The sequence below is a fragment of the Arachis duranensis genome, chromosome 4 (genome assembly GCF_000817695.3).
Source record: "Arachis duranensis cultivar V14167 chromosome 4, aradu.V14167.gnm2.J7QH, whole genome shotgun sequence".
In the NCBI taxonomy this organism is placed as follows: domain Eukaryota; kingdom Viridiplantae; phylum Streptophyta; class Magnoliopsida; order Fabales; family Fabaceae; genus Arachis; species Arachis duranensis.
Window position 1 is genome coordinate 27,129,738 of NC_029775.3, and position 6,860 is coordinate 27,136,597.

Sequence of the window (6,860 nt, forward strand, 5' to 3'; positions counted from 1 at the left end):
TTGGTATAAAGTGGTGTTTGGAAGAGAGAGATTGAGATTGAGAGACAGATATTGAAATAAGTCGTGTAAAGTGGGAGTATTGTGTTTAGTATAAAGTGGGAGACAGAGATTGGAATAAGAATAAAGCTCTAATTTAATTTGTACAAAAGGTAAAGTTGGAATTAATTAATTGAAATAGGGGTATTTTAGGTATAAAATGTTATTAAAATTTCAGTCTCCATTCTAAAAAATTCCAGTCCCTTAGGTAGCGTTTGGTGGAGAGACAGAGACGGAAAGACTGAGACTGAGAGACAGAGATTGAGAGACAGAGATTGAAATAAATCTCAGTATTCTGTTTGGTGCAAAATGAGAGACAGAAACTAAAACAAGAATAAAATTTTAATTTAATTTGCACAAACAGTAAAATTAGAATTAATTAATTGAAATGAGGGTATTTTAGGTATAAAATGTTATTAAAGTTTCAGTTTTTATCTCTAAAAATTTTAGTCCCCTGTGTCCCTACTTTTTAGAGGTACTGAAATACTAAAATTTTAGGGACAGAGACACAAATTTTAATACCAGTCTCTGAACCAACAAACATGATACTGAGTCTCAGTCTCTCAGTCTCTGTCTCAATACCTCAAAACAAACACTACCTTATATCCCTACTCTTTAGAAGTATTAAAATACTGGAATTTTGGAGATAAAGACTAAAATTTTAGTATTAGTCTCTGGACCAACAAATATAATACCGAATTTCAATCTTTCAATCTTTGTCCAGTTCCTCATAACAATCAGTACTTTAATGTTTTACATTAATATTTAGGTTAGAATTTTTTTTTCAAAGAATAATTACTTAAATGAATAAGATGCTAAAGATTAAGTTTGGAATGACAATGCTAAAAGAATAATAATCATATATGATTATTGTGGTCTCTCTCTCCTCTTTCACTCTCTATATATTATATAAGAGAAAATGATAAATTGATCCCTAACTTTTTAATTTATAGACATTTTAGTTATTAAAGATTTAAAAATATATTTAAGTCTCTGACATCTTTAAAATTTGGAAATATCGATCTTTGAGTCTAATTTGTTCAATTTTAAAAATTCTCTCATGTGTGTATCCGTATCAACTAGGTCAATACAAGAAGAATCACGTTTAATTTTTTCGTTGAGTCAAAACCCAATGAACATAAAGAATTGATATGTCCAAATTTTGAAAAAGTCAAAAATTTAAATGCATTTTCAAATTACTTAAATATCTGTAGATAAAAAAGTTAAATACCTATTTGTCTTTTTCTTCCTATATAAAAGAAGATTTAAATTTTGTGTACGCTGTATTTAATAACAAGGTGAGCAAAAACTAATTACTTAAAATGAATATAATTAGATAGTACACAAGAATTATGTTCCAAAAAGTGTGTGTATATATATAAATCTTTTTAAATATATATATATATATGAAGTAATGGGGACAAATTTCACAAAAATAAAATAAAGTAGGCCATTTGTAGTATACAGATCTAGAGATACAGATATTCTCATTGATTGAGTGGCATGTTGATACCTAACACTGTGCTAGTTGGGAGGAAGCAGCTTGGCAGAAGTTGCCAGAGCTTGTTGTGATATGTGTTAGGGTTGGCTTGTAATAGAGGCAGAGCTTACTTAACGGATTAGTTGGTAACTGTGTAAGCGTAATTTTACTTCTTGGGCTCCGTTTTTTTAGTATGCCTTGTTGTACTTTTTAATAGATTTATGATACAAAATTTTTCAGTTGTTATTGGTACACAAATGTGAATATATTAATAAATTTGACTATATGTGTTGCTTAAATATTAATTGAATTAGAAAACTGTTATAACTGAGTCTAAGCATATTTAGTTTAGACGGATGAAAATAACAAAAAGAAGGATATTTAGTAAATCTTTGGTGCACAATAATTTTCTATAAATATTAAAGAAATGCATTTGATGTTGGATTTTTTTTTCCAAACATTTAATCTAAGTGGTTTATTTTTTTTAATGTCTTCACCCTAAGTGTTTAAAAGAAAATTGAATGATGCGTTAGTTTTGAAATTTGAAATTTTATCTATTGTAAGATTGTTAACATTAATTACGTGTCTTTTTTAATCAGTGCTATTGAACAACATATTTAAGAATGGAAAGAATTAATATTTAACACTTAATATACCAAAAGGGTTATATTATCAAAAATAAATTTATCATACACATTATGTAAAGAAAATTAATTTATGTTGAAATACACAAAAAAACATTCAATTTATATTTTATTAGAATTTTTAAATTTATTTTTTATCAATTTATTTAATCTGTATATATTCTATCATTTAATACATATTATATTTTTGTACATAGGTATTTCTCAATAATTACTAAAAATATATAAATTTATATCACAATATATAATTAATAAAATTTAACATATTACAATACATAATATAATTATAAATAAACTAAAATAAAAAATTTGTAAGTACATTTTTCAGTTTTTTATTATCTATCGCCTTCTTGAAAAATTCAAACAACAAATTATGTATAAAATATTATTAAATGAAAAACCTCCTTCTAACACTATATTTTAACATAATATTTTTTGAATAATTAACTTTTGCATCTTCTGTTTTACTAGTACATTGAAGAATTTTAAATTGATTAGTTTAAATAGCCCCAAACTATAAAACAAGGGAATATCTCGAACCTACACACTAAAGTAGTGACGGCAATTGTCAAATATCGCAAAATCGAATAGGATATAATGAGATAGAATGCAATAGAAACAAACAAAAAACAGGTAGAACGAATTACATATTTTTAACGGTCAAATTGATTAACTAACATTTACATCTTCTGTTCTTTCTCCTTCAATGATTAAGAATTAGGGATAATAATGGGATGAGTAGGGACAAATTTTTGCAATAACTCGCATAAATAGTAAAAAATTAAATCCTAACTCGTTCAAGCGAATATCCGGCCTCGCTCTTATAATTATTAAAATTTAACAAATAAAATTAAATTTTAAAATTTATATAACTATTATTACATATATAATATAAATTAAAACTTAACGTGATTAATTGGTAACTGTGTAAGCGTAATTTTACTTCTTGGGCTCCGTTTTTTTAGTATGCCTTGTTGTACTTTTTAATAGATTTATGATACAAAATTTTTCAGTTGTTATTGGTACACAAATGTGAATATATTAATAAATTTGACTATATGTGTTGCTTAAATATTAATTGAATTAGAAAACTGTTATAACTGAGTCTAAGCATATTTAGTTTAGACGAATGAAAATAACAAAAAGAAGGATATTTAGTAAATCTTTGGTGCACAATAATTTTCTATAAATATTAAAGAAATGCATTTGATGTTGGATTTTTTTTTCCAAACATTTAATCTAAGTGGTTTATTTTTTTTAATGTCTTCACCCTAAGTGTTTAAAAGAAAATTGAATGATGCGTTAGTTTTGAAATTTGAAATTTTATCTATTGTAAGATTGTTAACATTAATTACGTGTCTTTTTTAATCAGTGCTATTGAACAACATATTTAAGAATGGAAAGAATTAATATTTAACACTTAATATACCAAAAGGGTTATATTATCAAAAATAAATTTATCATACACATTATGTAAAGAAAATTAATTTATGTTGAAATACACAAAAAAACATTCAATTTATATTTTATTAGAATTTTTAAATTTATTTTTTATCAATTTATTTAATCTGTATATATTCTATCATTTAATACATATTATATTTTTGTACATAGATATTTCTCAATAATTACTAAAAATATATAAATTTATATCACAATATATAATTAATAAAATTTAACATATTACAATACATAATATAATTATAAATAAACTAAAATAAAAAATTTGTAAGTACATTTTTCAGTTTTTTATTATCTATCGCCTTCTTGAAAAATTCAAACAACAAATTATGTATAAAATATTATTAAATTAAAGACCTCTTTCTAACACTATATTTTAACATAACAATATTTTTTGAATAATTAACTTTTGCATCTTCTGTTTTACTAGTACATTGAAGAATTTTAAATTGATTAGTTTAAATAGCCCCAAACTATAAAACAAGGGAATATCTCGAACCTACACACTAAAGTAGTGACGGCAATTGTCAAATATCGCAAAATCGAATAGGATATAATGAGATAGAATGCAATAAAAACAAACAAAAAATAGGTAGAACGAATTACCTATTTTTAACGGTCAAATTGATTAACTAACATTTACATCTTCTGTTCTTTCTCCTTCAATGATTAAGAATTAGGGATAATAATGGGATGAGTAGGGACGAATTTTTGCAATAACTCGCATAAATAGTAAAAAATTAAATCCTAACTCGTTCAAGCGAATATCCGGCCTCGCTCTTTATTAATTTTTAATTATATTTGAATGTGAATTTTAAATAAGGGATTTAAGGAACTGAGAACAACTTAATTGTCACTAGGTTAGAGTGTTTCTTGTTATAAATTATATTTTTTAAAAAGAAAAATGCTAGCTATATTTTAATCTTTTGTCTTTAATTAATCTTTTAATTCAAAAAATATTATTAAATTAAATTTTAATTAAAATATATCTGATAAATGCGTGCGAGAAGGACAGTAGCTCTCATCGAATTCTGTGGAATGAGTTCTTGAGAAGAGAAGAATGTGAAAGTAGGATGAAAATAGAGAGATTGGAGATGCAGAGAAGATGAAGAAGAGAGAGAGAAAATAAAGGGAAATAGTTTTGTAAAGTGAAACAGAGGGCTTGGAGTTTTCTATTAGTCATGAGGCTAATATATATAAGGGTGGCAAAGCGGGCCGGTCAGTCCCGCCCCGTCCCGTCCCACCTAGACCCGCCCCATGAATGGGGTGGACTGACCCACCCTGTCAATTAAAATGGATTTAAAATGCTAGTCCGTTCCGTTTTATGGCGGATTGGTGGGTTGGCGGGCTAGCCCGTTTGACTTTTTTTTTGAAAAATAAAATTCATTAAAATTAACCAAAAAATAATAATTAAAAAATCAAATACAAATAAAAATAGTCAAATCATAATATAAATTTTTACTATTTTTTTAAATTTTTAACTTTAATAAAATTGTTTAAAATAATATTTGTCAATAGAATCATCTTTATTTTAAAAAATAAGTCACATAATTTGAGCATATATACAAAATTGTAAAATAAAATAAATAAAGTTAATAACTAAAAGATGAATAAAAACAAAAAATGAAAAAAATGCTTAAAAATTCTATAATTATTAATTTTATAATAGTAATCACTCTTTTATTTAATAAAAAAAAGAAAAAAATCTTCGGCCAGGCGGCCCCGCCAAAACCCGCCATTTTGGCGTGCGGGTTTGATGGATTTTTTTAATTTGGTTGGCTCCAAATCCTAACCCGACCCGCCTTTTTTAGCAGGTTTAGCAGATCGCCCGACGGGCTCGACCCGTTTTGCCACCCCTAAATATATATACATCAGGAACAAATTCATCTGTAACAAACTTGTCAAGTGACCAAAAATATCTACAACTAATTACCACTTTGTTAGTTATCTCTAGCTGCTTTGATTTACAAATTAATTATCTCTAACAAACTATTATTAACTTATTTAGACTGAACCAATCAAGTCACAATATCTATTATATATGAGTCAAAATACGTCACATGTCACTTTTTTATGGCAATTAGAATCAAATATTTTCCTCCAAAATTAAGGAATTCTCCTCTCCTCCTTATTAATTTTACAACCAAAATATGTCACATGTCACCCTCTCATTGTAATTGAAATTAAATCTTTCCCTTAAAAATTAAGAAATTCTTCCTTCCTCCTTACTAATTTTATAACTAAAATGTGACACATTTCACTCCCTCGTTACAATTGAAATCAAATCTTTCTCTCCAAAATTAAAGAGTTCTCCCTTGTCTCTCTTCCTTTCTCCACCTCTTTCATTCCTTCAACCACTCATCTATTTTATATATCACTATCAATATCAATAATTAATTACTAATTTGACAATCAATAATTAATTATTTCTATTTGTACAACAAATTTAACAGTTAACATACACCTAATTAAATGTAAAAATATACACGTTATTACGTTAAATTGTTTTAAATTTTAGATAACAAATGTTAAAATTAATTATTAATAAAAAATTAGATTTTTTTATAAAAATAATAACAAAAAATCTTATTATTTAAATTTTGTCTACAGATACTTTGGTCTTTTTAGTCAGAGACTTTTGTCAACCTACGACTTTTTTATGTAAAAGTAGTTTAATTTTATAAATTTTTTGTGCTATGCATAATCTATACTGTCAGAATAAAGTAGACCATAATTTCAAACCATTTATATTCCTGTAATATTATTACGTGTAAAAATACTAGTTCCTATTTTATAGATAAACATGTTGATAATTAAAATTAATGACTTTGCAAAAGAAAAAATTGTTGCAAAAATAAAAATTAATTTTTTTAACATCTTATTCGATAAAAACTCATTTAATATTTCTTATTTTTTTATTATTAGTTACATTTTTTCACTACTCATTAGAACATTAACGTTTTTTAAATTATTAAAATGTATGTTCATAAAAAATTTTTTGCAATTATAACACATATAAAATTATTAAATTATATATAAAATATTTTTAAAACACATCCAAAATCATAAATGTAAAATTTAAATTTAAACATTACAAATAAAATTTATTTTTTATATCTTATTTGATAAAAACGTCTCTAATATTTCTTAATTTTTTATTATTACTTAAATTTTTTCATTGCTTATTTAAGCATTAACGTTTTCTAAGTTAAAATTTTTTAGATTTTATTCAATAAAAA